We start from the raw sequence: 19,802 nt of genomic DNA, 5'->3' as shown, positions 1-19,802 counted from the left end.
GACTTAAAGAAGGTTTTAAGAGGTTGGAAGCTTTCTTGGGCATTTGTTTATCTAATTGTAAAATGCAATTTAATGTTAGTTATATTTATAAGTAGAACCGGATATTTAATCAGAATTAATTCAATTTGAATTAATCAACATGTATCTAAAGCTGTATTTTTCATTTACTTTTATATAAAATGTACTGAATTAATGAATAGACTAATATGATTTATAAACTGAATTCAAGGCTTAAGGAAAACTGGACTTTAAACTTTTTAACTTCAATAAATTGACTATTCATTTTCTACACCAGAAACTGTCTAAGTAGTTGGGAATCACTGGCATGTAGCATTACTGGTTGAAAACTCAGAGGTTCTAATTTGATGGCTTCTATTTTCTCTGTGAAATAGGAAATGAGGTCATCAATTCAGGAAACAGAACGGAAGGATGGGTGGTATAAGTAAGTAGACCAGGAATCCAAGGTTTAATAAATAATTGAAATAAAAGCAACAGAGTCCAGGCACAGTGGCTCATGCCTGTAATCCCAACACTTTAGCAGTCCAGGACAGGAGAATCGCTTGAGCCAGAGTTTGAGACCAGCCTGGGCAACATGGTGAGATCTCAGCTCTATCAAAAGCAAGTCAAAATTAGCTGGGTGATGTGGTACACATCTATATTAGTCCCAGCTACCTGGGAGGCCAAGGCAGGAGGATCACTTGAACCAGCAGGTTGAGGCTGTAGTAAATCAAGATTGCACCACCGCACTCCAACCTGGGAGGCAGAGTGAGGCATTGTCTCAAAAAAAAAAAACAAAAAACAAAAAACAAAAAAAAAAAAACTGCTGCTTATCAAAAAGGATGGGATTTCTAAATAAAAAGCTTTCTTTATTAAAAAAAAAAAATTTTAATAGCCTGTAATCCCAGCACTTTAGGAGGCCAAGGCAGGCAGATCACTTGAAGGTCAAGAGTTCAAGACCAGTCTGGCCAACATGGTGAAACTTCATCTCTACTAAAAATAAAAATAAAATTAGCCATGCATGGTGGTGCACGCCTGTAGTCCCAGCTACTTGGTAGGGTGAGGCAGGAGAATCATTTGAACCTGGGAGGCGGAGGTTGCAGGGAGCAGAGATCACATCACTGTACTCCAGCCTGGGTGACAGAGCGAGACTTTGTCTCCAAATATAATATAATAATAAAATAAAATAAAAATGAATAAATAAAAGTGATGGAGAAAAGAGTATGTGGTGGAGTGATACAGAAGGAACACTTGAAATAGCCACAGGCCATTTGGAATACAAAGGCCATGACTTCATGAGGCATCCATTAGCTGAATGATGTCTTTTTCTTTAGAATTACTTAGTAGCATAATGACTTTCTTCCAAATAATGTAAAAAGAATGTGTTTCTGGAATCTTGATTTTCAGCTATACCTTAAAGATAGAAACCTAAGAGGAAATTTGATTATTTATGTACTCACACAGGAATACTCTGCACTCTAATTCTAACCATGGAAAACATTCTTTCCAGGAAAGTTGTATAAACCACAATATCCATTTCAGAAGACAATCAAAGTATCATTCATTCATTATACTTTAATATCATTTCTATGTCCTTTTTGTCTAATCCTTCAGTCAGAATTCTAGACGAGTATTGTCCAACAAAACTTTCGGGAATAATGGAAATATTCTTTATCTGTGTTGGCCAATACAGCAGCTACTGGTCAACGTGTAGCCACTGAACACTTGAAATGCAGCTAGTGTGACTGAAGAACTTAACTTTAAATTTTATTTAAGTTAATTTAAATAGTCACATGAGGGTAGTGCCTACCATAAAGAACCAGACAGTAAACTTTTCTGTTAAAGAAAATGAAGAAATTTACAGGCCAGTTAGGTGTTCAAGAGTTCTGTTTACAACACAAAAGATGTGAATTCACTCACTTATCAATACATGTAACAACACCGACGCTTGTCCCTCAAGAGCCTTTGGTTCTATTCTCATAATGCAAGAGCTCTAAAGTTTCAAAAGTGTGGGTGTGGACTAGGAGGACAAAGGAAATCCATTTCACACCCCAAGTTCCAAGAGAAACTGTGTACTCAGAGAAGGAATTCATCATCCTTAGGGGAAAACGTTCATCAGGCAACTTCTAGAGGCCAGCGGCTGGCACACGATGGCCCACAGGCCACATCTGGACTACAACCTGTTTTTACAAATAAATTGTATAGGAACACAGACATACCCATTTGCTATAAAAGCATGTATCCATGCTTTGGGGCTATAAGGGTAGAGTTGAGTAGTTGCGACCATCTGGCCCACATAGCCTAAAATGTTTACTACCTCACACAGTAAATCATTGATTTGAGTAAATGTTTTTACCCAATGATCTGAGTAAAAGGAGTAAAAAACTTTGTTTTGGGGGGTAAACTGCTGCTGTATTTTATTTTTAGGAAAAAAGCAATTTCAAGGAAAACACAAAAAACAATCATATATGGAAGATTTAAAATACTGCACTTCCAATCCCAATCCACAGTATTCCATTAAAAAATCACCGACCCAATAAATGACTGTCCAGGTACAAAGTGATAGGCAGATGCCTAATTCTTGAAGGACAACCTTAAGACACTGAATTCTGAACCATTTTTAAAGTTGTAAAACTCCAAACACTTTAAAGGATGTAAAACACATCATTTTGGTTTGTTTGGAGACAGGGTCTCAATCGCTGACCTGGGGTGAGGTGCAGTGATACAGTCATGGCTCACTCCAGCTTCAACCTCCAAGGCTCAAGCGATCCTCCCACCTCGGCCTCCCAAGTACCTGGGACTACAGGCTCATGCTATCATGCCCAGCTAACTTTATTATTTTATTTTTGTAGAGATGGGGTCTCTGCCCAGGCTGGTCTCGAACTCCTGGACTCAAGCGATACTCCTGACTCAGCCTACCAAAATGCTGGGATTACAGACGAGTCATCACACCCAGGCCACACAATTTTTATTTTTATTTTTTTGAGACAGTCTCACTCTGTTGCCCAGGCTGGAGTGCAGTGGCACAATCTCAGCTCACCACAACCTCCATCTCCCAGGTCCAACCGATTCTCAAGCCTCAGCCTCCAAAGTAGCTGGGATTCCAGGTGCACACCACTGCACCTGGCTAATTTTTTGTATTTTTAGTAGAGATGGGGTTTCACCATGTTGGCCAGACTGGTCTTGAACTCCTGACCTCAGGTAATCCGCCCACCTCAGCCTACCAAAGTGCTGAGATTACAGGTGTGAGCCACCGTGCCCGGCCAACATCATTAATTTTTAAGTACACTAATAATATTGGAAATTTTCTAAAACAAAGCTTGAAACAACTATCACCAAAAGTTCTGTAACACAAAGAGTCAATACCAGTGAACAGTGTTTTCACCTGTAATGGAGTAAACATTCTTATTTCAGAATATTATTGAAATAGTTAAGTAAGGTATTGTCATGAGGTACAGTTACAGTACCTGACACAGAACGGGTAGTTATTTAAAAATTTTTTTTTTTAAAGGATGACTGTAAGGGGTCATTCCCCATGGATTATGGATAATTAGGGCCTTACTTTCTCAATAATGCAAACCTACATTTTCAATACTGTAACATCACTGAATGTTTTGGCCAAAACTAGATTTAGAGAAAATGTCACCTACTGATAGAGAGCACAGTCTCGAGAAGCAGACTGTCTCAGTCTACTTATAGCCCTACTACGTACTAGCTCTGTCTTCAATTTCCTCATCTGTGGAAATAACTACACTTAACACTCCATGAAGAACAAAGGAAGGGTACAGTGACGTAGAACAACATTGTGGCAAACTGCAAGCACTCAATAAAATGCTGTATTTTAAAAACCTATGGCTAATGTACTGCCCACAGGAATGTAAATTGGTACAATCTTTTTTAGAGGGTAATTTGGCAATTTCTACTAAAATCTAAAATATGCCTAACCTTTGACTCAGTAACTCTATTTTTAGGAATTCATCCTGTAAAAATATTTCCAGGTTTACAGAAAGATATTGACAAGGATGTTAACTGCAGCATCATTCATAATAGCAAATAACTGAATGCAATCTAAACATCTATCAGTTGAAAACTGGCCAAATTATAACACTAACATGTTTTCTTATGGAATACCTGTAATTATTAAAAAATAGACTATGTGTGCACCTGTTTGGGGAAATGTTCATGATTTGTGGTTAAGATTAAAAAGCAAGTCTCAGTACAGTATGTAGAGTAAAATCCTATTTCTATTAATTAAAAAAAGACAGAAAATAACTACAGCAGTCAGAATCCACTAAGGAGATGTAACAACCCACCTATTGGGGGAAAACAATGTAATGAAAAAGAAAATGCATATAGCATAAATGTTTTTTAGAGAAAAAACATGAAACCCCTAACAGTTATCATTTTGGAGATTAGAATTATTAGAAACTTGGCCAGGGGTTACGGCTCACACCTAATCCCAGAACTTTGGGAGGCCAAGGCAGGTGGATCACTTGAGGTCAGGAGTTCGAGTCCAGCCTGGCCAATATCACGAAACCCCATCTCTACTAAAAATACAAAAAATTAGCCGGACGTGATGACGCACGCCTAAAGTCCCAGCTACTAGGGAGGCTGAAGCAGGAGAGTCGCTTGAACCCGGGTGGTGGAGGTTGCAGTGAGCTGAGATTATGCCATTACACTCCAGCCTGGGTGACACAGAGACACTTGTTTCAAAAAAAAAAAAAAAAAAAAAAAAAAAAAACTATTAAGAACTTTTATTTGCTAAATATTTTTTTGCATTATGTAAAGTTTATAATTGGCATATACTAACTTCACTATCAGAAAAAAGAAAGATAAAATAGGTTTTTAGAGATTTGTGAGAAACTGCTGCAAATGCTGTTTAGCAAAAGATATAAAATTTTGTATGTATGTACTGTCATATGGATATGTACATACGTAATATCTATATACCCAATTCTGTAAAATAATCCCAATCTTGTAATACATATAACTAGAAAAACAGACTGGAAGAAAAGACACCAAAATACAGATAGCTGTTATCTCTATAAACTCCATGAAGGCAGGAGCTTCAACTGTTTTATATTGAAATATATACTCAGTTACAAACATATGCTTATTTTTTTTAATTACTAGATATAACCTGTCACTACACTGGACTGAAACATCGCTACTTGAGATATTTGTTCCTGATACATGCAACTCTGTACTTTATCCTCTTGAAGCATCATTCTAAGTACAATCTTACAAAGTAAACCTAGAAATCTACCAAGGAAAAAAAAAATACTGTACCTTGCTCTGATAAGAACTTTCCAATGGCTTTGAGGAACTCAACAAGGAAAATCAGTGTTTCTAAGAAGAAGAAATTTGGCCGAACATGGTGACTCACACCTATAATCCCAGCACTTTTGAGAGGCCAAGGCAGGTGGATCACCTGAGATCAGGAGTTAAACACCAGCCTAGCCAACATGGTGAAACCCCATTTCAACCAAAACTACAAAATAATTAGTTGGGCATGGTGGTGGGCGCCTGTAGTCCCAGCAGCTACTCAGGAGGCTGAGGCAGAAGAATCACTTGAACCCGGAAGGTAGAGGTTGCAGTGAGCTGAGACTGGCCACTGCACTCCAGCCTGGGCGACACAGCAAGACTCAGTCTCAAAAAAAGAAAAGAAAAAGAAATTTACGGGCCGGGCACAGTGGTTCATGCCTGTAATCCCAGCACTTTGGGAGGCTGAGGCAGGTGGATCACTTGAGGCCAGGAGTTCAAGGTCAGCCGGGTCAACCCAGGCTGCGAAACCCCAGATGGCAAAACCCCATCTATTAAAAGTACAAAAAATAGGCAGGCTTGGTGGCACATGCGTGTAATCCCAGCTACTTGGGAAGCTGAGGTACAAGAATCGCTTGAACCCAGGAGGTGAAGGTTGCAGTGAGCAGAGATTGTGCCGTTGTATTCCAGCCTGGGTGACTAAGAAATTTACCTCTTTAAAAAAAAAAAAAAAAGAGCCGGGCGCGGTGGCTCAAGCCTGTAATCCCAGCACTTTGGGAGGCCGAGACGGGCGGATCACAAGGTCAGGAGATCGAGACCATCCTGGCTAACCCGGTGAAACCCCGTCTCTACTAAAAAATACAAAAAACTAGCTGGGCGAGGTGGCGGGCGCCTGTAGTCCCAGCTACTCGGGAGGCTGAGGCAGAAGAATGGCGTGAGCCCGGGAGGCAGAGCTTGCAGTGAGCTGAGGTCCGGCCACTGTACTCCAGCCTGGGCGACAGAGCAAGACTCAGTCTCAAAAAAAAAAAAAAAAGAGAGAGAAAGAGAGAAACTTTGTTGAAGAAGTGAGTATCTGGTCTGCACCTTTAATAAAATATCAATTAAATTTTTTTAAAAAAAGAAATTTGCTGATTGGATTACCAAAGAAAGTTTTCATGAATTTTAAGGTCCAAAAATGTTACTATTGTCATCTTAACCTAAAGATCTAAAAGTCAAAACATCTGTCTAAATAGAGATGTTCAAGAACTATTTCATGCTTTGAAATGCTATAGCAATAATATGTAATTATATTAAATCATAACCAGATGATATGTCTTCATAACAACTCTCATCCAAAGAAAGCAGATGCTGAAAGGAGGTTGCTGGCCGGGTGCAGTGGCTCACACCTGAAATCCCAGCGCTTTGAGAGGTCAAGGTGGGCCAATCACTTGAGCTCTGGAGTTCAAGACCAGCCTGCCCGACATGGCAAAACCTCATGTAAAAAAATACAAAAATTAGCCGGGTGCGGTAGCTCACACCTGTAATCCCAGCATTTTGGGAGGCCAAGGTGGGCAAATCATGAGGTGAGGAGTTCTAGACCAGCCTGACCAACATGGTGAAACCCTGTCTCTACTAAAAATACAAAAATCAGCCGGGCCTGGTGGTGTGCTTCTGTAATTCCAGCTACTTGGGAGGCTGAGGCAGGAGAATTGCTTGAACCTGGGAAGCAGATATTGCAGTGAGCTGAGATTGCGCCACTGCACTCCAGCCTGGGTGACAGAGCGAGGAGACACCATCTCAAAAAAAAGTTATATGTAAAGCAAGTTACAACGCCGTACATACATTTGATATCAATGATAGTCAAAGACAACGAGAAGGAGAACTGTCACAAAAGAACTGCCATAGAATTTTAATAGAATGATCTCTAGGTGATCGTTCCCACTCATTTACTCAAGTCTTTGACATCAGCTCATAGCCTTCCTTCTCAATGGGATCCTGTCATAATCCAGGGTGATGGCAACAAAAATGTACTTATCTAACCAGGTACCTGGTTCCTAAAAGTGTCCTCTCTCCACGAATCCACACACGCAGCCACAACTTGCTCCACCTCTTAAGCCATTCAATCGAGTCATCCCATTCTCTGGCCATAATCACCAGCAATCCTGAATACTCCAGATGCATTTGTTCTCCAGCCTCAACAGAAACTGTCTTTCTTTTTTTTTTTTTTTTTTTTTTTTGAGACGGAGTCTCGCTCTGTCACCCAGGCTGGAGTACAGTGGCCGGATCTCAGCTCACTGCAAGCTCCGCCTCCCAGGTTCACGCCATTCTCCTGCCTCAGCCTCCCGAGTAGCTGGGACTACAGGCGCCCGCCACCTCGCCCGGCTAGTTTTTTTGTATTTTTTAGTAGAGACGGGGTTTCACTGTGCTAGCCAGGATGGTCTCGATCTCCTGACCTCGTGATCCGCCCGTCTCGGCCTCCCAAAGTGCTGGGATTACAGGCGTGAGCCACCGCGCCCAGCCCAGAAACTGTCTTTCTTTGGTTCTCAGTTTTCCTCATTTCAGCATGTTTCAGACTTCACTTCTACTTTCTCTGGTTTACACTCACTGCTTGTAGGAATTTAATATTATCTCCTTCATTTTGGCAAACTACTTTTTTTTTTTTTTCCGGAGATGGAGTTTCACTCTTGTTGCCCAGGCTGGAGTGCAATAGCATGATCTCAGCTCACCACAACCTCCTGGGTCCAAGCGATTCTCCTGCCTCAGCCTCTCTAGTAGCTGGGATTACAGGCATGTGCCACCACGCCCTGCTAATTTTGTATTTTTAGTAGAGATGGGGTTTCTCCATGTTGGTCAGGCTGGTCTCGAACTCCCGACCTCAGGTGATCCGCCCACCTTGGCCTCCCAAAGTGCTAGGATTACAGGCGTGAGCCACTACGCTCGGCCATCATTTTGGCAAACTATTAAAACCTATAAGAAATCTAATTGGCCGGGCGCGGTGGCTCAAGCCTGTAATCCCAGCACTTTGGGAGGCCGAGGCGGGCGGATCACAAGGTCAGGAGATCGAGACCACAGTGAAACCCCGTCTCTACTAAAAAAATACAAAAAATTAGCCGGGCGCGGTGGCGGGCACCTGTAGTCCCAGCTACTCAGGAGGCTGAGGCAGGAGAATGGCGGGAACCCGGGAGGCGGAGCTTGCAGTGAGCCGAGATCGCGCCACTGCACTCCAGCCTGGGCGACAGCGTGAGACTCCGTCTCAAAAAAAAAAAAAAAGGAAAAAAAAAAGAAAATATAAGAAATCTAATTTATTTCAATGACTTAAAAGAATCAAACAAGAATTACTAGCCTATTATACAGAATAAAACCATGGTTTATCTCATCTTCTCAAGGACATAAACATGATCAACATGAAAGTGCTCATTCACTGGTGGATATTTTAACTCCTCAATAGTCCAACCCTCATCTGCTTTTCCTTAAAAATTATTTCATTATTCCAGCTGAGGAGAATTAAATCATGAGAAAAGCCCCATATCTCCTTTCATAGCAGCATTTCTTCTTTCTTTTTTTTTTTGAGACAGAGTCTCGCTGTGCCAGCAGGCTGGAGTGCAGTGGCGCGATCTCAACTCACTGCAACCTCTGCCTCCTGGGTTCAAGCGATTCTCCTGCCTTAGCTTCCCAAGTAGCTGGGACTACAGGTGCACGTCACCATGCCCAGCTAATTTTTGTATTTTTAGTAGAGGCAGGGTTTCACCATGTTGGCCAGGATGGTCTTGATCTCTTGACCCTGTGATCCGCCTGCCTTGGCCTCCCAAAGTGCTGGGATTACAGGCATGAGTCACCACGCCCGGCCACATTTCTTCTTTCTTTATAAATTTTTTCTGGGCCAGGAACAGTGGCTCACACCTATAATCCCAACAATTTGGGAGGCTGAGGCAGGAAGACTTCTTAAAGCTAAACATTCAAGACCAGCATGGGCAACAAAGTAAGACCCTGACCCGGTCTCAGCAAAAATCAAAAAAAAATAAAATTAGCCAGATGTGGTGGCACACACCTGTAGTTCCAGGTACTCAGGAGGCTGAGATGAGAGGATCTCTTGAGCCCAGAAGCAGAGGCTGCAGTGAGCTACAATCACGCCACTGTGCTCCAGCCTGGACAACACAGTAAGATCTTGCCTCTAAAAACTAAACAAATAAACTTTTTTAAAAGACAATTTTTTCCCTTAACTGTATTTTCTAGCACCTAACATTAAACACACATGCTGGTTATTTCATGTTTTCTAGAAAACAAGTAACTAACATAAAAACAAAAAATAAATAAATAAAATACACATGGTGGGTGTTTGATAAACACAGGAATATTTTATCTCTTTCATCACTTAAGCTTTGCATATATTAACTCATCTAACTCTTATAACAATTTTATGAGGTAGGTATTATTACTATCTCCATTTTGTATTGAGGAAGCTGAGGCCCAGGGAGGTTAAGCAACTTCCTCATTAATAAAAAGCTTCTATGTGGTAGAGCTCAGATTTAAACCCAGGCAGTCTTGGATTCTGCATCTGTGTTCTTAGCAATCATGCCACCCAGGTTAAACTTTTGCTTAACTGAGACATCTTTCCACTGAAAACATGGTTCATAATTAGTTCAAATATATTCAAGTAAACACCAAATTAGTACATAGTTTCCATACCAATTGTAATAATCTCTAAATTCTTCATCTGTTTATTATTCATAACACAATAATACATTCTTCCTATTTTCACAAACCATTTCTTATATAAATTTCCTAAACTTTAAATTTCCTCTCACTTTAAATGGCTCAGTAATTTTCTAATTTTTCACTCACCTGAAGTTACCAGGTTACTTTCTTCACTGTCTCATTCTTTTCTTTTTTAAGACAGGGGCTCCCTCTGTCGCCCAGGCTGGACTGCAGTGGCATGATACTAGCTCACTGCAACCTCTGCTTCCCAGGTTCAAGCGATTCTCATGCCTCAGCCTTCCAAGTAGCTGGGACTACAGATGTACGCCACCATGCCCCACTAATTGTTGTATTTTGAGTAGAGACAGGGTTTTGCCATGTTGGCCAGGCTGGTCTTGAACCTCATGTGATCTGCCCAGCTTGGCCTCCCAAAGTGCAGGACTACAGGTATGAGCCACCACCACCTAGCCCCAAAACACTGTTTCATTCTATTAAGCATGTAATATACAACTGACCAAATTTTATAACTAAGTTTTCCTCTTTCCTTCTTCTAAAAACCATCAATGTTTGAACTTCCCCTTAAATTCTTTTTTATTTATTTACTTATTTCTTTATTTTTGAAGCAGGGTGTCACTGTCACCCAGGCTGGAGTGCAGTGGCACCATCATGGCTCACTGCAGCCTCAACCTCCCCGGGATTAGGTGATCCTCCCACCTCAGCCTCTGCAAATAGCTGAGAGTGTAGGCATGTGCCACCTTGGCCAAATAATTTTGTGTGTGTGTGTGTGTGTGTGTGTGTGTGTGTGTGTGTAGGTGGGGTTTCACCATATTGCCCAGGCTGGTCTCGAACTCCGGGGCTCAAGCTATCTGCCTGTCTCCACCTCCCAAAGTGCAAGGATTACAGGCATGAGCCACCACACCAGACCTAAATACTTTCTTTTACTGAATGTTAAAACAGTATCAAAGTCAAAAATTAGAACCACTTACTCTGAGTGAAGCCAATAAGCACTTCACCAAAGGAGCTCGAAGTAGAACAAGAAAGAAAGTTATCAATATTTCATCTGCTAACATTTACACTGCAACCTACTTAAGTTAAGTTTTATGGGTGCTTCCATTTCCGGAAAGTATTGGCTTATCTAAGAAGTCCAGACTTTCTCTTTGCCTTTCTAGAAAATACATACTATCAAGTGTCACCAAATATTTTTCTTATGTTTTATACCATTAAAATTTAATAATAGAGCTGACTGTGAAGGGAGAAGGAACAAAGAGAATACCCAAGCCTAGGTTTAATTTTTAGAATTTTTTGAATAAAAATATCAAGAAAACAGGAAAACAGAAGAGAATGAACATTATATTTTCTACATGAAATTAAAAGAAAACAGTAGTTTTAGACAGGTCACTCTGAAAACAAAGTGTCATACTTTTTTTTTTTTTTGAGACGGAGTCTTCCTCTGTCGCCCAGGCTGGAGTGCAGTGGCACAATCTCAGCTCACTACAAGTTCCGCCTCCTGGGTTCACGCCATTCTCCTGCCTCAGCCTCCTGAGTAGCTGGGACTACAGGTGCCCGCCATCTCACCTGGCTAATTTTCGTTTTTTTTTTTTTTTTTTTTTAGCAGAGACGGGGTTTCACCACATTAGCCAGGATGGTCTCGATCTCCTGACCTCGTGATCCGCCTGCCTCGGCCTCCCAAAGTGCTGGGATTACAGGCGTGAGCCACCGCGCCCAGCCCCAAAGTGTCATACTTTTAATAAAAGTATATGGTATGGTTAAAAAAAATAAAAAAAAAAAAGCTTTAACTACCCAGACCTCAATTTGAAGCCCAAATGTTATATTACTAATAGTGATACCCTGCACAAATTAATTCTCTGAACCTCCATTTCCTCATCTGGAAATGAGTAATAATACTATCTACCCTGAAGAATGGGTAATTAGAAGTAATAAGAATACAGCAGCTCAATCATTCCTTTTCTCCAACCATTTCTTACAGTCACCACACTAAACAAACAGCAAGAACTGACTCACCTCAAGCCATTACATAAAAGTTATCCAATGTATTAGACAAAGTATCAAATAATTCTCACTGTGATGACCCCACATAGACTGTTGTCTTAAAGTCTCTCTGCTGTATTCAGCTCTAAGAAGATGTTTCTTGATGTACAGTGAAATTTACAATAAATTACCTGAAAATTTTCTCAGGCATGCCAAAAATCACAAGATCTATTTATATATTTTAGCAATCTAGTGAAAATGTTCTTTACTTACCAAGAACTGATGATACTTAAACTTCCTTTCAGAGGTCCCTACTCAGTTTAATTTGTGATAACACTTGTATGTGAGAGAGCAAACACTATACATTTTAAGCAAAGAAAAATACCATAAAAGACTTCATTTTTTACAGAGCTTTAAAGAAAGTTGATTCTGATGTTCAGAAATACAGTGGTTTGGGAGTGATGGCTCCTAACTGTAATTCCAGCACTTCGGGAAGCTGAGGCAGGAGGATCGCTTGAGCCCAGGAGTTCAAGACCAGCCTGGGCAACATGGCAAAACCCCTTCTCTGCAAAAAATACAAAAACTACTCAGTTGTGGTGGTATGTGCCTGTAGTTCCAGTTACTCAGGAGGCTGAGGAAGGAGGATCACCTGAGTCTAGGAGGCGGATGCCGCAGTGAGTCAAGATCATGCCACTGTGATCTCATCTCCCAAAAAAAAAAAAAAGAAAGAAAGAAAGAAAAAAAGAAATACTAAACAGTTTTGGTTTTTGTTTTTGTTTTGAGACAGTCTCGCTCTGTCACTCAGGCTAGAGTGCAGTGGTGCAATCTTGGCTCACTGCAACCTCAGTCTCTTGGGTTCAAGCAATTCTCCTGCCTCAGCTCCCAAGTGGCTGGGATTACAGGGATGCGCCACCACGCCTGGCTAATTTTTGTATTTTTAGTAGAGATGGGGTTTTGCCATGTTGGCCAGGCTGGTCTCGAACTCCTGACCTCAAGAAATCTGCCTGCCTCGGCCTCCCAAAGTGCTGGGATTACAGGCATGAGCCACCACGCCCACTCCAGTTACTCAACAATTTTATGCGTAACATTACTTAGACTCTATCCTAAGGAAATAATTGTAAATATGAGATGACATTTATCTGCTAGAATATACATTCCAGCCGGGCGCAGTGGCTCACACCTGTAATCCCGGCGGTTTGGGAGGCTGAGGTGGGCAGATCACGAGGTCAGGAGTTCGAGACCAGCCTGGCCAACAACATGGTGAAATCCCATCTCTACTAAAAATACAAAAATTAGGCTGGGCGCGGTGGCTCACACCTGTAATCCCAGCACTTTGAGAGGCCGAGGTGGGTAGATCAACTGAGGTCCAGGAGTTCGAGATCAGCCTGACCAACAAGGTGAAACTCCCTCTCTACTAAAAATACAAAAATTAGCCGGGCATGGTGGCAGGTGCCTGTAGTCCCAGGTACTCAGGAGGCTGAGACAGGAGAATTGCTCGAACCCGGGAGGCAGAGGCTGCAGTGAGCCAAGATCACAGCACTGCACTCCAGCAAGACTCTGTCTCAAAAAAAAAGAAACAATGTAAACTCCATGAGAGCAGAGATCTTTTTCTATTTATTTATTATCATATCCTCAGTGCCTAGAATAATGACAATTACTTATTTACTGAATGAAAATAAAAAGATCCATAGTGTTACAACAGTAAAAAACAAAAAACACTTATGATACATTATGCATTCATTATAATGATGATGAAAATTTATGATTACATAAAAGTGCTTACACTCCTTTATTTAAAAAACATTAACTTAGTTGCCGGGAGCAGCTTATGCCTGTAATCCCAGCACTTTGGGAGGTCGAGGCAGGCGGATCACTTGAGGCCAGGAGTTGAAAACCAGCATGGCCAACATGGTGAAACCCTATCTCCACAAAAAAATACAAAAATTAGCCAGGCATAGTGTTGTGCACCTGTAATCCCAGCTACTCGGGTGGCAAGATTCTGTCTCAAAAAAAAATGCCTAAGTCACTAACTTAGGCATTAAGAAGACTGGGTTCTAAGGCCAGCTCTGTCATTAATTTGACCTGTACCTCGGGGTAAAGGACAACCTGTTTGGGCTCCAGCACCCTCGTATATATTATTTCCTCTCCATTTCCTGGCCTTGGCTGGTCTTAATGAGACTGGCTTTGGGTAGACATTACAGCGAGTACATGCCTGAGTTACCTCAGAAAGCAAAGACTAACACAAACAGCAGAGAAAAAGGGGATGCGACCTGGAGCAGATCAAATGCTGCATCCCACTGGACTATGAGATCCTTAGTGATCTGCTCTTCAAGCCACGCTGACTCAGAATCATCCGTTTTTAACTCTAGGACCTCAAAAGCATACTTGAACCACTTTACAATAAACAGCAAGTAATTTAGGTCATCTGAGTCAACAGAACAATGCCATCCAGGGTATACCAAAATATCAAGCCCTACTGTCAAAAGGACCAGAAAATAAAGTACAGGTGAAGAGGAAGTGATTTCACCTGCTGGAAATAGAAAAAGGAGATCTGTGTGCCAGCCAACAACTATCACACAATGGAACAGGATGCTTACCTCTCTGCTGGAGGAAAAGAAGCTATTCTCAAGTCCTTAAAAACTATTATAATCTTACTATATCTATTTTATGTCATCTGAGAGCAATCCATGAGGACAATGCTTCCTCTTTCAGAGAATCTTTCAGTTGAAAATCTCAAAGAATTCCCAAGCACCACTTGCCCTTCAACACCTACCTACACCTCACTTCTCTGCCCCACACTCACAAACGTTATCAGCATCCACAATTAAAGAACCATGAGAGGCCGGGCGCGGTGGCTCAAGCCTGTAATCCCAGCACTTTGGGAGGCCGAGACAGGCAGATCACGAGGTCAGGAGATCGAGACCATCCTGGCTAACACCGTGAAACCCCGTCTCTACTAAAAAAAAAAAAAAAATACAAAAAACTAGCCGGGCGCGGTGGCAGGCGTCTGTAGTCCCAGCTACTCGGGAGGCTGAGGCAGGAGAATGGCGTGAACCCCGGAGGCGGAGCTTGCAGTGAGCTGAGATCGGGCCACTGCACTCCAGCCTGGGCGGCAGAGCGAGACTCCGTCTCAAAAAAAAAAAAAAAAAAAAAAAAGAACCATGAGGCCAGGCGTGGTAGCTCATGTCTGTAATCGCAGCACTCTGGGAGACCAAGGTAGAAGGATCACTTGAGCCCAGGGTTGAGACCAGCCTGGGCAACATAGTGAGATCTTGTCTCTACAAAAAAAAAAAAAAAAAATTCTTGGCCAGGCACGGTGGCTCACGCCTGTAATCCCAGCACTTTGGTTTTGGGAGCCCAAGGCAGGCAGATCACAAGGTCAAGAGATTGAGACTATTCTGGTCAACATGGTGAAACCCCGTCTGTACTAAAAATACAAAAATTAGCTGGGCATAGTGGCACACACCTGTTGTCTACTCAGGAGGCTGATGGAGGAAAATCACTTGAACCCAGGAGGCAGAGGTCGCAGTGAGCCAAGATCGTGCTGCTGTACTCCAGAGCCTGGCAACAGAGCAAGATTCCGTCTCAAAAAAAAAAAAAAAAAAAAAATTTGTTTTAATTAGCTGGGTGTGGTGGCACAGGCCTGTGTTCCCAGAGGCTGAGGTGGGAGGGCTGCTAAAGCCTGGGAAGTCAAGGCTGCAGTGAGCTATGACTGTCCCACTGCTCTCCAGCCTGGGCAACAGGGCGAGACCCTGTCTTAAAACAAATACATAATAACAAACAAAGTAAAACTACTCTGCCACTTCCTAGCTGAGTGACTCTGGGAAAGTTATTGAATCTCTCCGTGCCTCCATTTTCCCACAATAATAAAATGGGGGTAATACCTGTTACATAGGATTGTGATAAAGATTAAATTCATCTAGAATGCCTGGGTAAATACTTAGGATAAAATAGATTTCCAAAACTGTAAGGCCAATTTCTACTGAGGCCTATTCCTTAGAAAGAAAACTGAAGACACATAGGAATTGTCATTTCTTGTACTGATCTAATTACCAAACCATGCAACATCTTAATACAAAAGAGAAATCGAAAGGAAGGAAGTGAAGTTTTACTGCCTCATGGTTTTACTGACAAGCAGTTTTTAAATTGCAGGTTCACAGAGGGATTTTGGGTACCCATTAATCCCCTGAAATTATACCTGATTTTGAGGCAGCGTGCTACTTCTATAAATGTCTTCACTGAATTTCCACTAGCTCCAACCCTATTTCTCTATTCTCCTTTACAGCAAATATCCTCACGAAGGTGCTATACTCACTCTCTCAAATTCTGCTTTCATTCTCTCTTAAACCCACTCCAGTAAGAATGTTGAACCAAACCCTCCACTGAAACTAATCTTGCCAAGATCATCTCTCCACATTGCTAAATCCAATGATAAGTTCTCAGTCCTGAGCTGATTTTTAGCAGATTTTTGACACACTTCATCTGCCCCTCCTGCTTGAATACATTTTTCTCATCTGGCTTCCAGGATGCCATATAATATAGTCTACGATTTCTTGGTTTTCCTCCTTTTTTGCTGATCTCTTTATCAGCTTTTGTTGCTGACTGTTGTCTCAGACTTTTTAACGTCCCTGGACTTTGTCCTTGAACCCTTTCTCTTCTCTCCCCTATACTCCACTGGTAATCTCCTCTGGTTTCCCAGCTTTACTTTACTTACACTTGCCACACATTCACAACTATGTATCTCCAACCCAGGTTTCTCACATGAATTCCAGACTCTTACATCATCTTAAAACTGTCTACCTGGCATCTCCACTTGAGTATCTAATACAGCGTTAACCTCAGTGTGTCCAAACTAAGCTCAAGAGGCCAGGTGCGGTGGCTCACGCCTGTAATTCCAACACTTTGGGAGGCTGAGGTGGGCAGATCACTTGAGTCCAGGAATTCGAGACCAGCCTGGCCAACATGGTGAAACCCTGTCTCTACTAAAAATACAAAAATTAGCTGGGTATGGTGGCAGGCACCTGTAGTCTCAGCTACTCAGGAGGCCGAGGCAGGAGAATCACTTGAACCCGGGAAGCAGAGGTTGAAGTGAGCCAAGATTGCGCCACTGCACTCCAGCCTAGGCGACACAGTAAGACTCAATCTTAAAAAAACAAACTAACAACCTGCTCTAAACACAGCCTTCCCATGTCAGCTCCTGACACTGCCATCCTTTTAAGCTGCACAGTCCCAAACCTTGGATTCATCCTTGACTCCTTTCTTTCACCCCTACCCTACAGTGAAATTCATCAGAGACCAGGCATGGTGGCTAATACCTATAATCCCAACACTTGGGGAGGGCGAGACAAGAGGATCACTTGAGCCCAGTAGTTCAAGACCAGCCTGGGCAACATAGTGAGATCCCATTTCTACAGAAAATTTTTAAATTTAGCTGAGCATGGTGGCATACACCTATAGTCCCATCTACTTGGGAGGCTTAGGTAGAAGGATCATTTGAGCCAGGGAGGTCAAGGCTGCAGTGAGCCGTGATCACACCACTGCACTCCAGCCTGGGCAACAGAGTGAGATCCTGACTAAAAAAATTTAAAAACTCATCAGAAAATACTGTCGCTCTATCTTCAAAATACATCCAGAAGTCATACACTTTTCACAAGTCTACTAGCAAATGGATGTAAGCACCATCATTTCTCACATGAATAATTAGCATGATAGCCTCCCACCTATCTCGTTATTTCTAGCCTGTTGTCCCAATCTACTGTCCACAAAGGAGTCTTCTGTCCTTTTACCATGCAAATAATGCACTATGGGAGGCCGAAGTGGGAGGACTGTTTGAACTTAGGAGTTTGAGAAGAGCATGGGCAACCCAGGGAGAGTTGTCTCTACTAAGCAGAAATCAATTTTTTTAAAAAAAGAAAGAAGAGAAAATGCAAATCACATCATGTCACTTCTTTGCTCAAAACCATCCAGTGCCTTCCCCATTTCAATTTCAGCCAAAGTCCTTAAAAGGGCCCCAAGGAGCAACTTTACGTGCCCCCACCCCTTACCGGTGCACACCTACCTCAGAAGTCAAAACAGACAACGTAAACTCTGAATGGGAGGTCCTCAGAAAGATCCGTCCAAGTCCTAACCGCTCCCCCCCGCCCCCGTTCCTGGGGACTGCCACCGAAGATTGCCAGGAGCCACCAGAAGCAAGGAGGAAGTACGGGATGGGCTGTCCCTAAGAGCCCCCAGAAGGAAGTAACCCTGCCAACAGACATCTTAATTTCAGACTTCTGACCTCCACAACTGTGGCACAATAAATGTCTGTTGTGTTAAGCCACCAAGCATGTGCTTGTAATGACAGGCCCAGGAAACTGACACACCACTCTAGCCCCTGCTCATTCTGCCCCCACCACGCTGTCTTCCTTGTGTCCACTTTAGGACCCTTCCACTGACTATTCTCCTCTGTCTGGGAAGCTCATGCTGCAGAACTCCGCAGGGCTAACTCCCATACATTTTAGCCTTTTGCTCAAACATAATCCTCTCTATGAGGCCTATCCTGACTCCCCTATTTAAATTGCAACAACCACCATTTTCCCATTTCTTTCCAACTCCCTTACAGTATCTATTTTTTTCCCACAGCATTTATCATATTCTAATATACTACATAACACTCTTGTTTATTACCCACTGGATTCCACTAGAATATAAGCTCCACAGAGGCAGGGTTTTTAGGTTGGTTTGGGTTTTTTTTTCTCTTTTGTTCACTGGTATATCCTAAACATCTATAAACTATGCCTGGCAGATGGTAGCTATTCAATAAATACGTGCTGAATAAATCTGTTGAACAAACATGTATATGTATCTGTCTTTTTCTGGAAACAGAAACCACAGTTTTTATCAGATTAATAAAGTGACCTGCTACCCAAAAAAGGTTTCCAAATCTTTGTTCTCAAGCTTTAAGTGGTTAAGGAAAAGGGAATTCTATCCTAAAAGACCCCAACTCTAAAAAAAGCAAACAAAACCCCAAAAATACTCATACTATGACTTCATATCTTACAAATGGCAGATATAAGTTTAAATTTCATACTCCCAAAACCTAATTTTGCTAAAGAAAAAAAAGACAGTCCACTATAATTTAATGGCTTGAGAAGTACCCTCACCCACTTTTCACAGAACCTTGTACACTAAAAAGTGCATCCAGGATGAGCTTATGTCTCTACCAACTTAAGCAACAAAGGGTGGCCATCAGTGTGAAGCATTCACATGAGCCAATCAAAGTTCCATACAGCTCAAGAACATGATCCAATGCTCCACCTAGGTAAAATCCTATCCAAAGTAGGGGAGCAGAACCAAAGTAAGTCATAACCTGTCTAGCATCTATCCTTACTATGGAATAAACAGATGCTTACTCAAAATACAACACTTTTTAAGACCTTGAGAAACCATAGAAGAGATGTCATTTACACACGCCTTCAGCATGAACCATAAAGTGTAACAATGAAAGGCAGTCAAGCATAGGAAAACCTGTTAATGGATTTTGATAACAGCAGAAAGGCACCCCCTACATTCCTTATTATTCCTGCAACATATTTCAGCTACTACTAAACAGGTCTAGGCTAACACAATCACACCAAACACCAGAATTCAACATATTACTTATTCAAGCATACATTCTTCAGACATATCTTTTATATTAAATCAATGACCATTACAGAGGAAAACATGCACATCTGCTGTCAGGCAATCTTTCTTGTTCCATCAGCAAGTGGATTCACAATGCAACCAAGTCCTAGTCCTTACCTTTTCTGGTTCCATTCTCCCAACAGAGGAACTTCAAGGATACAGAATCTATGAAATACTTTGAAGAGAAAGGCATTTTAAACTCTAATTAACTCAGT

The 19,802-nt window shown here is 41.8% G+C and overlaps 1 protein-coding gene and 1 long non-coding RNA gene across 14 annotated transcripts in view; one reads left to right on the top strand and one right to left on the bottom strand.

The window, feature by feature from the left end:
* RERE (arginine-glutamic acid dipeptide repeats) overlaps nt 1-19,802 on the bottom strand; it is a 469,651-nt gene that overhangs the window by 415,272 nt on the left and 34,577 nt on the right.
* On the top strand, nt 8,785-18,946 carry LOC144336627 (uncharacterized). Its single transcript, XR_013408608.1, has 2 exons — nt 8,785-8,843; nt 17,055-18,946. It is a non-coding gene; the product is annotated as an uncharacterized LOC144336627 (long non-coding RNA).

The sequence above is a fragment of the Macaca mulatta genome, chromosome 1, assembly GCF_049350105.2.
Source record: "Macaca mulatta isolate MMU2019108-1 chromosome 1, T2T-MMU8v2.0, whole genome shotgun sequence".
Classification (NCBI taxonomy): Eukaryota; Metazoa; Chordata; class Mammalia; order Primates; family Cercopithecidae; genus Macaca; species Macaca mulatta.
Note: the sequence above shows the minus strand (reverse complement) of the source record. Positions and strands in the feature narration are given on the sequence as shown.